The following is a 14,981-nucleotide window of genomic DNA, read 5'->3' on the forward strand; positions in this document are numbered from 1 at the left end:
ATCAACCTTATTAATTATATTTTGATCTTACACAAAAGTGAGGCTACTATTTTAATATGTCCAATACAGAAGTATGTTAAGGTCTCTTATTTATTTATTTATTTATTTATTTATTTATTTATTTATTTTTGGCAGTACTGGGGATGGAACCCAGGGGCCTTCTACCTCCAAGCCATACCCCCAGCCCCATTTTTTTTATGCTTTATTTTGAAGCAGCATTATTTTATGCCTTATTATGCATTATTTTATGCTTTATTATGCATTATTTTATGCTTTATTTTGAAGCAGGGTCTCACTGAGTCGCCAAGGGCCTCACTAAGTAGCTGAGGCTTGATAAGTCGAGGTCCCCTCTGTGCGGGCGGGGTGGCGGGACCCCGGAGGCAGAGTCTGCCTCCCAAGAAGTATCTGGAGAAACGCGTGTTCCCACCAGTAAACCCCACCCCTGGAGATGCATACCTTAAAAGAAGGGCCCTGGCCTTCTAGCCTTGGGGGGGGCGTGGGGGGGTCCCAGAACTGCCCAGCCCCATCCCCGGGAGAACCGTGCCATTAAAGCTGATGCCAGCGTACTGGGCCTCTCTTGTGTTTTACATTGTATATGGATTTGCATCTTACTTTACACCCGGTGCCGATTTTACAAGGCTGTCCTCCAACCGCGATCCTCTTGTCTCAGCCTCCCGAATGCCCGGCTCGGGCCTCCTTCTTTACTGGTTCTGTTATTGCTGTGGGCTGGTAGGTTGTCTAAGCTTAGCTCTCCCTGACGGGCTCTGATGCCATGTGGACACAAGGGTCAAGATGATCCAGTTTTTACTGGACCCTTTATCAATACAGATGGCCTTCTGTCCCCTCTTGTGACTCTTGCCTGAGAATTTTTTTTTTTTTTTTTTTTTTGTGGTACTGGGGTGGAACCCAGGGGCTTTCTACCTCCGGGCTATACTCCCAGACCTATTTTATACTTTATTTGGAAACAGGGTCTCACTAAGTTGCTGAGAGCCTAAGTAGCTGAGGCTGGCTTCGAACCTGCGCGATCCTCCTGTCTCAGCCTCCCAAGCGCAGGGATTACGAGCGTGCGCCACCACGCCCGGCGTTCCTTTACCTTTTAACCTTGTCACGACCCCTGGTTTCCAGTTTATTTCTCGCAAGCACTGTACACCTGGATTTCATCTTAGTTTTTGTTTTACCCGGCCCGAGAGTCTTTGCTGTTTTACTAGGAGAATGTAACGCGTTTACATTCATTATTAACGTCACCACGCTGCAGCTCACCTCCACAAGAAAGCCGTCTCGCCCTCTCCCAGAGATTCGTTCTGTTTTTGTGTTTTGTGGTGTAGACCTGTCATGTACAGGTTGGCTTCAGTCTTCTCCAACTTTTGTTAGAGATACGTCTAAGTCCACTAGATTCCAGAAAGTTCTGCACTTGCTGGGCGTGGTGGCGCCCGCTTGTAACCCCAGTACTCGGGAGGCTGAGGCAGGAGGATCTCGAGTTGGTGGCCAGCCTCGCTACTTAGTGAGGCCCTGCACAACTTACTGAGACCCTGTTTCAAAATAAAGAATAAGCCGGGCGTGGTGGCGCACGCCTGTAATCCCCGCGCTTGGGAGGCGGAGACAGGAGGATCGCGCAGGTTCGAAGCCAGCCGCGCTGGCTTAAGAGACCCTGTTTCAAATAAAAATATAAAAAAAATAGGTCTGGGAGTGTAGCCCGGAAGTAGAAGGGCTTCCAGGAACCCCAGTACCACCAAAAAAAAAAAAAAAGAATAAGCCGGGGATGGGACCCTGTTTCAAAATAAAGAATAAGCCGGGGGTGGTGGCGCACGCTTGTAATCCCAGCATTCGGGAAGTAGAGACCGAAGGATCGTGGTTCGCGGACAGCCTCCACTACTTAGTGAGGCCCTTTGCAACTCAGTGAGACCCGGTTTCAAAAATAAAAGGACTAAAAACTAGGGCAGGGGGTGTAACTTAGAGGCAGAATGCCCCTGGGTTCCATCCCCAGTACCGCAAAAAAAAAAAGAAAAAAAGAAAAGAAAAAGAAAAAGAAATAAATAAAGGATAAAAAATAGGGCTGTGCGTGTAGCTCGGAGTATTTCATTTAGTTTGAGATGAAGTCTCATTATGTTTCCCGGACTGGTTTTGAACTCCAGGGCTCAAGCCATCCTTCTGCCTCAGCTACGCTGGGACAACAGGTGTGTGCCATCTTGTCTGGCTGAATTCTTATTTATACATTGTGTGAGTTCCTTTCACCTTATATGACTTATCATTGAAGAATATTTTTTGAGATTGGCCATGGCGACCCCTGCCTGTAATCCCCGTACTTGGGGAGGCTGAGACAGGAGGATGGCAGTTTGGAGGCCAGCCTGGGCAGCTCAGTGAGACCCTGACTCAAAATAAGAAAGCAGGAAGGACCGGAGGTGTCGCTCAGTGATAGCGCACCCCTAGGCTCAATCCCCAGCACCGCAAACGAAAACAAACAAATAAAAACAAGAATATTTTTTGACATTTTATTCAGTCTGGAAGCGACATTTAAGATCATCCGTCCTTTCTAAGTGGTTTCAGGGCTCACAGCCAAGCGTTTTAGCCCACAGGGTTATCCCAGCTCAGCTCAAGCTGACGCAGAGGCGGCAGCCCTGTGGTAAGTGCCCCAGTATTTCTATCAAAACTCGTAAGCATGGTTCCTCACCAGTTAGAGGTTGCTATGACATCATCTCAACCAGCCTGGGTTTTGTTTGTTTGTTTGTTTTGTACTGGGATGGAATCCAGGGGCATTCTACCTCTGAGCTACACCCCCTGCCCTATTTTTTAGTCTTTATTTTGAAGCAGGATCTCATTGAGTTGCAAAGGGCCTCCGTAAGTAGGTGAGGCTGAGATCCTCCGGTCTCAGCCTCCCAAGTGCTGGGATTACAGGCGTGCGCCACCATGCTCAGCACCAAAGCATATATTCTTTTTTTTTTTAATTTATTTATTTTTTAAATTGGTGCATTGTAGTCATATATCAATCACATTGGAGTACAAGACTTGAGAGGATATACAAGCACACATCATCCAATTAGCCCTCCTCTAGCCCCATCCCATTCCCTCCCCCTCCCTCCATCACACTCTTCTTTGGTGATTTACTTTGATACATTTGTTTATGTACCTCCTGCGTTTTAAAGAGGCTCCGTCCTCCAGTATTACATACCCTCTGATTGGTCACATTAGTTGCTTCACTATAGGGCCCTTTCTATAGCTCAACCTCTTCCTGTTGCCCTTTTCCTCCTAGTTATTGCTGATTAAGAGAAGCGTCTGATTTATATTTTCTGCGATATTTCTCTGTGCATGCTGTGTTGCAAGTACCGATCCCACTCTTGATGGTCCCAATAGTGGCCTGGCTACTCAGTGGACTGATCCAGAACTCGCTGGCTCAAGCAGCGGCCTTGCCTCATGGGAGGCCCCAGTTCTGGTCTCGCTGGCCCCTGCACGGGTCTAACCCCTAAGCTGGCTTTGGTCCCGGCCTTGGAGGCCGCAGGAGTGAACTTGCCTCACGCCAGGCTCCAATGCCGGCCTCGCTGGCCCCAGCACCGGTCTAACCCCTTGGCAGGATTCCAATCCCGGCCTCGGAGGCCCCGGCACCGGCCTAGCCTCACGGCAGGCTCCAATGCCGGCCTCGTTGGCCCAGCACCGGCCTAACCCCTCGGCAGGTTCCGTTCCCGGGTTAGGAGGCCCCAGCACTGGCCATGTCTCACGGCAGGCTCCGATGCCAGCCTCGCTGGCCCCAGCACCGGCCTAACCCCTCGGCAGGCTCTTATCCTGGCCTCGAGGCCCCAGTACCGGCCTTGCCTCAAGGCAGGCTCCGATGCTGGCCTCACTGGCCCCAGCACCGGCCTAACCCCTCGGCAGGCTCCGATCCCGGCCTCGGAGGCCCCAGCACTGGTCATGCCTCAAGGCAGGCTCCGATGCCGGCCTCGCTGGCCCCAGCACCAGCCTAACCCCTTGGCAGGCTCTTATCCTGGCCTCGGAGGCCCCAGTACCGGCCTTGCCTCACGGCAGGCTCAGATGCCAGTCTCGCTGGCCCCAGCACCGGCCTAACCCCTCGGCAGGCTCCGATCCCGGCCTCGGATGCCCCAGTACCGGCCTTGCCTCAGGGCAGGCTCCAATGCCAGCCTCGCTGGCCCCAGCACCAGCCTAACCCCTCGGCAGGCTCTTATCCCGGCCTCGGAGGCCCTAGCACTGGCCTTGCCTCACGGCAGGCTCCGATGCCGGCCACACTGGCCCCAGCACCGGCCTAACCCCTGGGCAGGCTCTTATCCTGACCTCGGAGGCCCCAGTACCGGCCTTGCCTCATGGCAGGCTCTGATGCCAGCCTCGCTGGCCCCAGCACCGGCCTAACCCCTCAGCAGACTCCGGTCCCGTCCTCGGGGGCTCCAGCACTGGCCTTGTCTCACGGCAGGCTCCGATGCCGGCCTCGCTGACCCCAGCACCGGCCTAACCCCTCAGCAAGTTCCGGACCCGACCTCGGAGGCCCTAGCACAAGCCTTGCCTCATGGCAGGCTCCAATGCCGGCCTCGCTGGCCCCAGCATCGGTCTAACCCCTCTGCAGGTTCCAATCCTGGCCACGGAGGCCTCAGTAGTGGCCTTGCCTCACAGCAAGCTCCGATGTCGGCCACTGGCCCCGGCGCCCGCCTAACCCCTCAGCAGGTTCCGATCACTGTCTCTGTGGTTATTATTTCAAAGGTCCAGTTGTAATGTATCAGATCTCTGCCTCCCCCGAGTATTGGCCACTGGCATTGCCACTGCCTCCACCGTTTCAAATCCTTCCCAGGCTCTTTTTCCACTCTGAATGTTGTCCAGTGTTCCTAAGCATGCGTGATGGTAGCATTCGACATTTGGTGTAATTTCTCCAAAAAAAAAAAATAAAATAAAGTTGGTAGGATCTGGTTTCTGCTTCTCCTGAATACAAGTCTCCACCACCATCGCGGAGAACTCTTTCAACACCGCATTTCTCCTTGGTCTCCGCTAAACTCTCTCCTTATATGTGATGTCTGAGATTCTTAACAATATAGAGAAATAGCAGTCCTCTTTCACGGTGAATTTTTCCATAAGTTCCATTGCATTTAGATAAGTTTTGTCTGCATCTCCAGTGTCCTGGCATCCATAATGGCTTTCTTACCTCCTCTCCGATATTTTTCTTTATCTTTTTCTGTTCTGGGCCCGGTTTCTCCAGGGGCCTGGTGTGCTACTCGCAGTTCGGCCCGGGGCCCAGAGTCCTGCGACCCGGGCCCCATCTGGCGTGCCCAGCGCGCGACCCCCGCCCAGAACCCAGCGTCTTACTGGGCCTGGTTTCTCCAGGGGTCTGGCATGCTACGCACAGTTCGGCCCGGGGCCCAGGGTCCCGGGACCCGGGCCCCGGCTTTTGTGCGCCGCGCGCGATCCCCGCCCAGAACCCAGCGTCTTACTGGGCCTGGTTTCTCCAGGGGCCTGGCGTGCTATGCGCAGTTCGGCCTGGGGCCCAGAGTCCCGTGACCCGGGCCCCCCCAAAGCATATATTCTAAATGACCTCTTCTTCTGGTCTTTCCTCAAGCATGCCGCTTCACCTCTAACCTCTGTCCTTGCCACCCTCTCTGCGCCCGCTTTTTTTTTTTTTTTTTTTTTTTGTGGTACTGAGGGTGGAACCCAGAGGCTTTCTACCTTCAGGCTATATTCCCAGACCTATTTTTATTTATATATTTATTATTTATTTATTTATTTATTTATTTTGGTGGTACTGGGGTTCCTGGAAACCCTTCTACCTCTGGGCTACACTCCCAGACCTATTTTATACTTTTTATTTGGAAACAGGGTCTCTTAAGACACCGCGGCTGGCTTCAAACCTGCGCGATCCTCCTGTCTCAGCCTCCCCAGCGCGGGGATGACAAGCGTGCGCCACCACGCCCGGCCCTATTTTATATTTTATTTGGAAACAGGGTCTCACTAAGTTGCTGAGAGCCTCAGTAAGTAGCTGAGGCTGGCTTCGAACCTGCGCGATCCTCCTGTCTCAGCCTCCCCAGCGCGGGGATGACAAGCGCGCGCCACCGTGCCCAGCCGATGCTTTTGTTTCTTGATATCTGCGGCGCTTTTTTATGGAGGGGCTCAGCCTGGCCTCCCTTCTCTGACTTGCCTTACTGTGTCTGCGTTCACTGTCCCTCCTGACTCTGCGCCATGCTGTTGTTTTTTCCTCGCCATCCTCCCTAACCCCAGCTGTATTTGTTTCTTAGGACTGCTAAGAAATGTCCTCGCTGGTGGATGGCTCGGAGCACCTGACTCAGTCGCTGGTTTAACTCCTTGTCTGACTCCGAGTGTCCCCCAGGCCCAGGTGTTAAGAGGCTCCTCCCAGCCGGGCGCGGTGGCGCCGCTTGTCATCCCCGCGCTTGGGAGGCTGAGACAGGAGGATTACGCAGGTTCCAAGCCAGCCTCAGCTACTTAGTGAGACCCTGTTTCCAAATAAAATATAAAATAGGTCTGGGATTATGGCCCGGAGGTAGAAAAGCCTCTGGGTTCCACCCCCAGGACCACACACAAAAATAAATAAAATAATAAAAGGCTCCTCCCCAGGTAGCCCTATTGTGAAATGTTGGGGCCTTTAAGAGGGAGGAATCTAAAGTGGGTGTGGTGACCAACACCTGTAATCCCAGTACCTGGGAGGCCGAGACAGGAAGATTGTAGGTTCCAGGATAGTCTCAGCAACTTAGAAGTTGTTTAAAAATAAAAAAAGGTTTGAGGGTATAGCTCAGAGGTAGAACACCCTGGTGTAATCTCCAGTACCCCCTACCCCCAAAAGAGTCAAACAGTGAGCCACTAGAACCCTTTTTTCTTTATAAGTGGGTCATGTCAGGCATTCCATTACGGTGGCGGAATGCCGCTCACAGTCTGGCCCCCTCCGCCGTCCTCCGCTCCTCCGCTCCTCCGCTCTTCCGCCGTCCTCCGCCGTCCTCCGCTCCTCCTCCATCCTCCGCCGTCCTCCGCGGTCCTCCACCGTCCGCCTGGCTCCAGCTTTTGGTGGCTGCCTGGTCCTGGCGGCCCGGAGCTCCCGCCCCGCCTTGGCCTTCACACGCCCTTCTGGGTGCCTGGCTCCTTCTGTCTGTGTCTCTTCTTTCTCTGAGGAGGACACTTGTCACTGGACCCAGTTAATCCAGCGCGATCGCGGACACTTATCACTGGACCCAGTTAATCCAGCGCGATCACATGGAGCTCCTCGGGTTAACACGTCCGCAGAGGCCCTGTTTCCATATAAGGCCACATTCACAGGACGGGGAGGACTGGGGCATTTCTCTGGGGAGAGTCTGGATCCAGTGCAGGGCGACCTCAGGCTCCCTCTGCGACCTCCGCTGGGCTCCCTCACGGCTGGCCCTGTCCGGCAGAGGCCGCAGCTTTCCATTAAGGTCACCATCTTCTAGCTCCTTCAAGAATGGACCAACCGATAGCCCAGGGGCGCTTGCCTGTAGTCCCAGTACTTGGGAGGCTGAGACAGGAGGATCACAGGTTCGAGGCCAGCCTCAGCTACATAGCTAGGCTCAGCCACCGAGCGAGACCCTGTTTCAAAGCAAAAATAAAAAGGCCCAGGGCTGTAGCCTGGAGCTGGAACGCCTGTGGGTTCAATCCCCAGTGCAAAACACACACACACACACACACACACACACACACACACACACACAACGGTGCACGGCCGCTCTCCTTGTGCAGAGAGCTTGTGCCGGGCTCCTTCAGGCCTTTGTGCATGTGGCGCCCTCTGCACCAGCCCAGGAGCGGCCGTGCACACTCCAGCCTTACACGCAGCTCTGCGTGGCCGCGTCCTGTCCTCTTGCCAGGCCCGTGAAGGAAAGCTCCCTTCGGCCTTTGGTCTGGGCGGCGGAATCCAGAGGGCCCAGCTCGGCCGCTGCAGCTCTGCGGGGAGGGCGTGCCCTCTTCTGCCCTGCCCTGCGACAGGGCATTAGCAGAAGTCCCAGCATGCACTGCTCCCGGGAGCCCCCTCGCCTCCCCTCCCCCAGCGGGTTTGCTTCCCAGAATGCCTTGCACCACAAGAGCCCCCTGCCTGCCCACTCGCCTCTTGCAGGCTCCTTGCACCTGCGAGGGCGAGGCAGACAATGGTCCAGCCTTCAGACAGGGGCCCCGGGTCCCTGATGGCGGCCGCTCCCCACCCTCTGTCTGGTCCGGCCTTCTCTCCCTCGGCCGGGCGGTGGGCAGCGGGCTTCGTGTCCAGCACCGACTCCAGAAGGTTTTCACTCATCCCGACACGGCCATGGGAGATAGAGGGGCTCGCTGATAATCCAGGGAGTTCAGCAGGGGTGGGGAGTTGGGGCCACCCTTCCTCTCTCTTCTCTGCAAGGTAGCTTCCCCAGAGCGACCCCCTCCAGGAGACCACCTTCGTCCTTCTGAGCACCTACTTTGCCCGGGCACCGGCGGTTCTAGGGGAGACAGATGCGCTGGGCTTCCATGGCTGGGCCTTAAGGCTTGGTCCCTTTCGGCACCGTGGTGCGCCAGTTCTCTGATTGATAGCCTGCCTGACTTCTGCTACACTGGCAGTGTCTGTGCCTCCGTGGCTAGCTCAGCTGGGGCAGGGCAGGGCTGCCTGGAGGAGAAGGCGGTTGAGCTGGGCTTTGAAGGGTGGGTAGGAGTTTGGTAGAGATAAGCAGGGAGGAGGGGGCTCTCTGTCTAGGAGTCAGCCCAAGTCCCATCCGCCCTACTGGCTTGGTGGTTCCTGTTGATTCTGCTGCTACGTGGACAGAGTGGAGGGCAGCCGCAGCCTGAGCGGCACCTGCACCGGGCAGCAGAGGCGGTTTGCAGAGCCCAGCCGGCCAGCCAGGGACGTAACACGTCTGAATGCAAAGGGCAGCCAGGTCTCCGGGCCCCAAGCAAAGCATTTTTTTTTTCCTGGTACTGGAGTTGGAACCCAGGGGCATCCTACCTCCGAGCTCCACCCCCAGCCCTATTTTTTATTCTTTTTTTTTTGGGGGGGTGGTACTGGGGTTCCTGGAAACCCTTCCACCTCTGGGCTACACTCCCAGGCACCTATTGTTTATATTTTTATTTGGAAACAGGGTCTCTCAAGCCAGCGCAGCTGGCTTCGAACCTGCGCGATCCTGTCTCCACCTCCCAAGCGCGGGGATTACAAGCGTGTGCCACCACACCAGGCTTTATTCTTTATTTTGAAACAGGGTCTCACTGAGTTGCAGAGGGCCTTGCTAAGTAGCTGAGGCTGGCCGCGAACCATGATCCTCCTGTCTCAGCCTCCCAAATGCTGGGATTACAAGTGTGCGCCACCACGCCCTGCTTCTCTTCCTTTTTTTTTTTTTTTTTTCTTTCTTATTTTTTCTTGTGTGTGTTACTGGGGATTGAACCCAGGAGCATTTTATCTCCAAGCATTCTATCTCCGAGTTATATCCCAGCCTTTTTTTCTTTTCTTTTTTTTTTTTTTTTTTTTTTTTTGGTGGTACTGGGGATGGAACCCAGGGGCCTTCTACCTCCAGGCTACGCTCCCAGATGTATTTTATATTTTATTTGGAAAAAGGGTCTCTTAAGCCAGCGTGGCTGGCTTCGAACCAGCGCGATCCTCCTTTCTCCGCCTCCCAAGCGTGGGGATTACAAGTGTGCACCATCACGCCCAGCGTTACCCCAGCCCTTTTTATTTTTTATTTTGAAACAAGATCTCACCAAGCTTCTAAGGCTGTCCTTGAGCCTGCGATCCTCCCGCATCAGCTTCCCAAGTGCTGGGGTTTCAGACGTGCCACAGCGCCGGCTCCTCTGTAAGCAGGTCCCACCCGGCCACGTCACGGCCTCAATCCTCAGCCTCCAGCAGGCGCGCTCAGGGCTGGGCCTCCTGGACAGGAACCAAAAGCCATTTGCTGGGACGGCAGGGTCTGCGTCAGGCCAGCTGGGGTTTCCCAGCCCTATTAATAATTAACGGTACAGTAATGAGAATTGCTTTTAATAGAATCTGCAACCGGCGGGTGCTCTTCCCTGCCAAGGGTTCCCCCCAAAAAGGATTGGCCGGAAGGTGTCCCGTCCTGTCCTGTCTTCCAGCGCCCTCTTCTCGCCTCTGGGCCTGCCCGCCACCCCCCAACCAGGTCTGCGACCTCTCTGGCACCCCACCATTCCCCACCCCTCCCTGAAGCCCGCCCCTTGGGCTCCCCGCGGTGACATAAGGCTGCCCAGCCTAGCCAAGCGATGTTCTTGGTACTGGGGGGTCAGAGCCAGGGAGGGACAGGAAGCCGCTGTGTGGCTAGCCGGAAGAAAAACAACAAATAAAAACAAAAACAAAAAATGCCCACCCAAAGCAAGGGCGGAGACCCGAGCCTGGGAGGGCCGGCCAGGGCCCCTCCCGGGCCCCAGCATCCCCACCCACCAGGTGGTCCTGAGATGGGAGGCAAAATCAGGGGGTGCAGTGAAGCCGGAAACACCAAGAAAATATCCACGGCTTGCCAGGTTCAGCCAGGAAGAGACCCCGGCGTGCTGATGTTGATAACACAAACCCAGAATCACCTTCGTGTCCAGCAATGGCGATCGGTCACGCAGCCGGGGCCTGGGCTGTCACGGGGAGGGGCCGTAGAAGCCCGGGAGATCATGGGGGCCTGGGCGGGGGCTCTGCTGTCTCCCGCCCTGGGTGGTGGGGTAGGGGCTGAGCGATGGAGGCTGGGCCCTGCTGGCGAGTGGATGAATCAGGCGGCCACACAGCGCCGGTCCTGTGACCCCTCCTACCCCCCAGACGCAGCCGTGGAAGAGTCCAGAAGCCAGGAATCTCACGCTCCGAGTGGTGGTAGATGGCTGATGAATTATAGATCATTTAAAATTTTCCCTTTGGTTTATCTTAATTTCAAAATTATCCACAATTAACATGTATTACTTTTGTAAATGGAGAAAATGCTATTTTTTTTTTTAAAAAAAAAAGAACAAATGTTCTCGTCTTTTACCAACAACACAATCAGGGTGATTTCAACCTGGGAAGAGAGGGCGGGGCGAGGATGAGGCTGGCCTCGCTCGGGGCTGCCTGGAGGCTGAGGGGGGGTCCCACAAGTGTCTGATGCCAGGCTGGGCCCGCTGTGGCCAGCGACCCCCTGGGTCTCCACAGGCCCCTGTGTGAGCACCGCCCTGCAGCCAGTCGTCCTGGGCGGAGGGCCATGGTGGGGGCAGCTGCCAGGAAGCCCCTCCCCCTTCACGGCCCCTGCCCAATGGTCAGCGCGTCCTCACCAGGAAGTCCAGAGAGATGGGTGCCGAGAGCTCTCTGGGCTCGGGCAGGCGGCAGTGGGAGGCCATGGAGTTAAGACAAGACGGTTGGAGGTGCGGTCTGCTGGGAGCAGAGAGCTCCCAGGAGCAGGCGCTGGCTCCTACAGGCCAGGGTGGACTTGGCATCTACCCACTATCCTATAGCAGACTGGGGTGGGCGGGCCCCATTTTATAGATGAGAAAACTGGGGCTTGCGAGAGGGGGTGCAGTGGGGGGTGTCAGGCCCGCGTGACTCCCACACAGCGCTCCACCACAGGGAGGAAGGGGTTTGGGGAAGGTGAGGAAGCCCCAGGGGAGATCTGGGGCCCCAGCGGCCGGGGCCACCTGCCGGCCAGGCCTTGAGCGGGAGCTGAAAGATAAGAGACCCACGAGGCAGGAGCCAGGAGCGGTCGACAGGGAATAGACGGGGGCTGAGAAAGACGAGTGCCCAGGAGGGGTCGGGCAGCTGAGGGGGGAGAGGAACACGGCTGAGCCCCAGAGAGCAGGCAGCTGGTCTGACGTCCAGCGAGCCCATTCCAGGCCTGGGCTGTGGGGTGAGCCCAGCGGGTCGCTGGCCACAGAGGGCCCAGCTGAGGGATGGCTCCACTGGGAAGGGGGCATCTCAACCAACCCACGCCCCGCTCAGGCGCAGACTGCAGGGCCATCCTGGGCCCAGGTGGGAGAGGAGGAGCCGGGGAGGCCGCAGGTCCCTGCTGCCTTCGGGAAGCCAGAGGAGAGAGGGCTGGGGGTGGCGGCTGGAGCCGGGGAATCTGGCTCCGCAGAGCACCATGGGCACCTCTGCTTAGAGCCCCAGGGCCCTCACTCCGCAGTCCCGGGAGGCCCCGCACTCCCCCAGGGCTGTATCTGGTGGCTCGGGCACCCCCCTCCCCGGACCCCACCCCTGGCTGGGGACCCATGGGGTGGAAGTTACCGCCCAGTCCCGCGGGCAGCACCCTCGCGGGGTGGGGGGCGTTTTCAAAGGGCGAAGCTGAGGGGTGGCGCTTGCCGTGTGCTGGTCCCTCGGATGGGGTACTGATCCATCATATAGGTTCAGAGGTTGTCCCCGGGGCCGCCTTGCGGGCCCAGGCGTTGGGGGTGGGGTACTTCTTCGACTCCTGATCTTGGGGAGCCCCCCCCCCGCACATTTCTCCAGCCGGATATCAAGAAATGGGCTGGCCTCCTGGGGCAACGGAGGAGGCAGCTGGCCCTGGACCAGGAGCCCGTGGGGGAGGGGAGGGGGAGACAAACCACAGCTGGCAGCCTCTGCTCCTGGGAAGGGACTGGCAGCCCGCCCTGCACGGAGTCGCGCACCCCCACCGCGCTGGGCCTCCACCACACCCAGGGATCATGGCCACGGCCGGCTGCGCCACCTCCCCTGGGCAGGCAGCGGGCAGCCAGGACCCTGGCCGTGCACCTTGGCCCTGCACGGTGGGCACTAACAGAGCCCGTGTTAGGATGGGACACCGAGGTCCAGCAGGGATGCCAGGAGCTGGCTGGGTGCAGGGCTCCCTACCCCATGGGTGGCCAGTTAATCCTAGTACTTGGGAGGCTGAGACAGGAGGATCGGAGGTTGGAGACCAGCCTCGGCTCAGAGCTGGCAGAGCCCAAGCACAGGCTTCTTGAGGCCCAGGGGCCACCAGGCCAGCGGGCCACCCTCTCTTCCGGACAGTCCTAGGCAGGTTCGGTTCTAAACACAAGTGGACCTGCTGCGGCTTTGAGGGATGGGCAGAGACCGCCGGAAGGGCGGCTTGGGAGGCCGGTCCCAGTACCACCCAACAAGAGGCGCTCTGGGCTGTGAGCCCAGGCCCCGCCCTCCCCGCAAGGCATGGGGGTCTAGGCAGGCAGCCCTGCTGTTCATCTGGGACTCAGTTTCCCCAGGCCGGGGGCTCTCTGTGAGTCCAGGGCCCAGCTTAGCAGGATGCAGCCAGGAAGGGGACTCTGCTGAGATGACACGGCGGCTGCCCCTGTCCTGGCCTCCCTGCCCCTCCTGTGAAGGGCCCCCGGGCCCCCCAGGGTGCTGCCCGCGCCACATCTGAGGCTCAGAGCTGTGCGGACATCCTCACTCAGCGCCCGGGCCAGCAGGAGGCCGCATGGGGTCAGGATGCCCACTCCCTGGACCTGGGACTGATTACCTATCCACAGCTGAACCCAGAGACTCCCCGCCCTCCTCATCCCCCAAATCTCACCCAATGGCCTGGGGCCGTTGTGGGGAAGTGACCCTCCCCCCAGAGCCTGCCTGGGCTCCCGTGTCCTCCTGGCCTGGGACCCAGAGCTGAAGTCCTTGGGTGGGACAGGGAAGGGGTGAAGTCCTCGGATTTGAGGGAAGGGGGCCCGAAAAGGTCACATGGTGGGAGACAGGAGACAGAAACCAACAGAACAGAGATCGCCCTGCCCTCCTGCCACGCAAGACAGAGGGAGACGCGGGCGGGGAGACGGGCGGGGACAGGACAGAGACTCATCCCACCCGGAGAGACAGAGAGGGAGAGACATCGTATACAGACAGGGAGAAAGGAAGGAGAAGAGGCCGCGGGGGTCAGAGACAGACAGAGAGACACAGACAGACAGACAGAGATAGCGAGAAAGAGAGAGAGGAGAGAGGGAGGGAGGGAGGGGGAGGCTGGCCAGGGCCAGAGCCCAGAGAAAGTGACAGAGACAGAGGGGACAGGAGCGGGGGCTGGGGGGAGGCCGCCTCCCCGGGAGAAAAGAGGAGGACCAGCCCGCGGAAAGCTGGTGAAAATAAATATTTATAACTGGAGAGTTTCTAAATTCTTTTTGCATTTCTCTAGTAAATTATTCATCTGTGTACCTCCCTCTTCTCCTATCTGCTTGGGGAGCTGGGGGGTCCTCTCTGCGCTCCCCTCCCACCTTCCTCTCCATCCCCCTCCTCCCCCTCCAGCCTCCCTCCACCCGGATCTCCTCCTCCTCCGCAGGTTGGCAGGCAGGCGAGGAGGGGCCGCCACCCCGAGGTGACCGGCTGCCACGCTCCGGGTTTCTTCCCGGCCTCACAGAAGTCAGCGCAAGGCTGAGATTTAAAAAAATATCGCTGTCGTCGCTGGCGGTCTGGCACCCCCAACCGGGACCAGGAAAATCTTCCTCCGAGGGGATGCTGGGGCTGAGGGAGGCAGGGCTGAGCCGGAGGGCGCCCGTCCCTGGAGGAGAGGAGGAGGAGGGGGAGGAGGAGGAGGAGGAGGAGGGAGAGGGGGAGGGGGAGGAGGAGGAGGAGGGGGAGGAGGAGGAGGAGGGGAGGAGGAGGAGGAGGAGGAGGGGAGGAGGAGGAGGGGGAGGGGAGGAGGAGGAGGAGGAGGAGGAGGGGGAGGAGGAGGAGGAGGAGGAGGGGGAGGAGGAGGAGGAGGGGAGGAGGAGGAGGAGGAGGGGAGGGGGAGGAGGAGGAGGAGGAGGAGGAGGGGCATGGGGCTGGAGAGGGCGCTGCGTCCCTGGAGGAGAGGAGGAGGAGGAGGAGGGGGAGGAGGAGGAGGAGGAGGAGGAGAGGAGGAGGGGGAGGAGGAGGGGGAGGAGGGGGAGGAGGAGGAGGGGGAGGAGGAAGGGGAGGAGGGAGAGGAGGAGGAGGAGGAGGAGGAGGGGGAGGGGGAGGAGGGGGAGGAGGAGGGGGAGGAGGAGGAGGAGGAGGGGGAGGAGGAGGAGGAGGAGGAGGAGGAGGAGGAGGAGGGGCATGGGGCTGGAGGACTGGGCCACAGCTGCCTCAGTTTCCCCCACCCACTGCCGCCGTGTGGGAGTGTGGGAGGTTTTAAGCCCCCCAGCTTATCAGGCACAATGGGGGACCT

This window comes from Muscardinus avellanarius, assembly GCF_963383645.1.
Source record: "Muscardinus avellanarius genome assembly, chromosome: 13".
NCBI classification, from domain to species: domain Eukaryota; kingdom Metazoa; phylum Chordata; class Mammalia; order Rodentia; family Gliridae; genus Muscardinus; species Muscardinus avellanarius.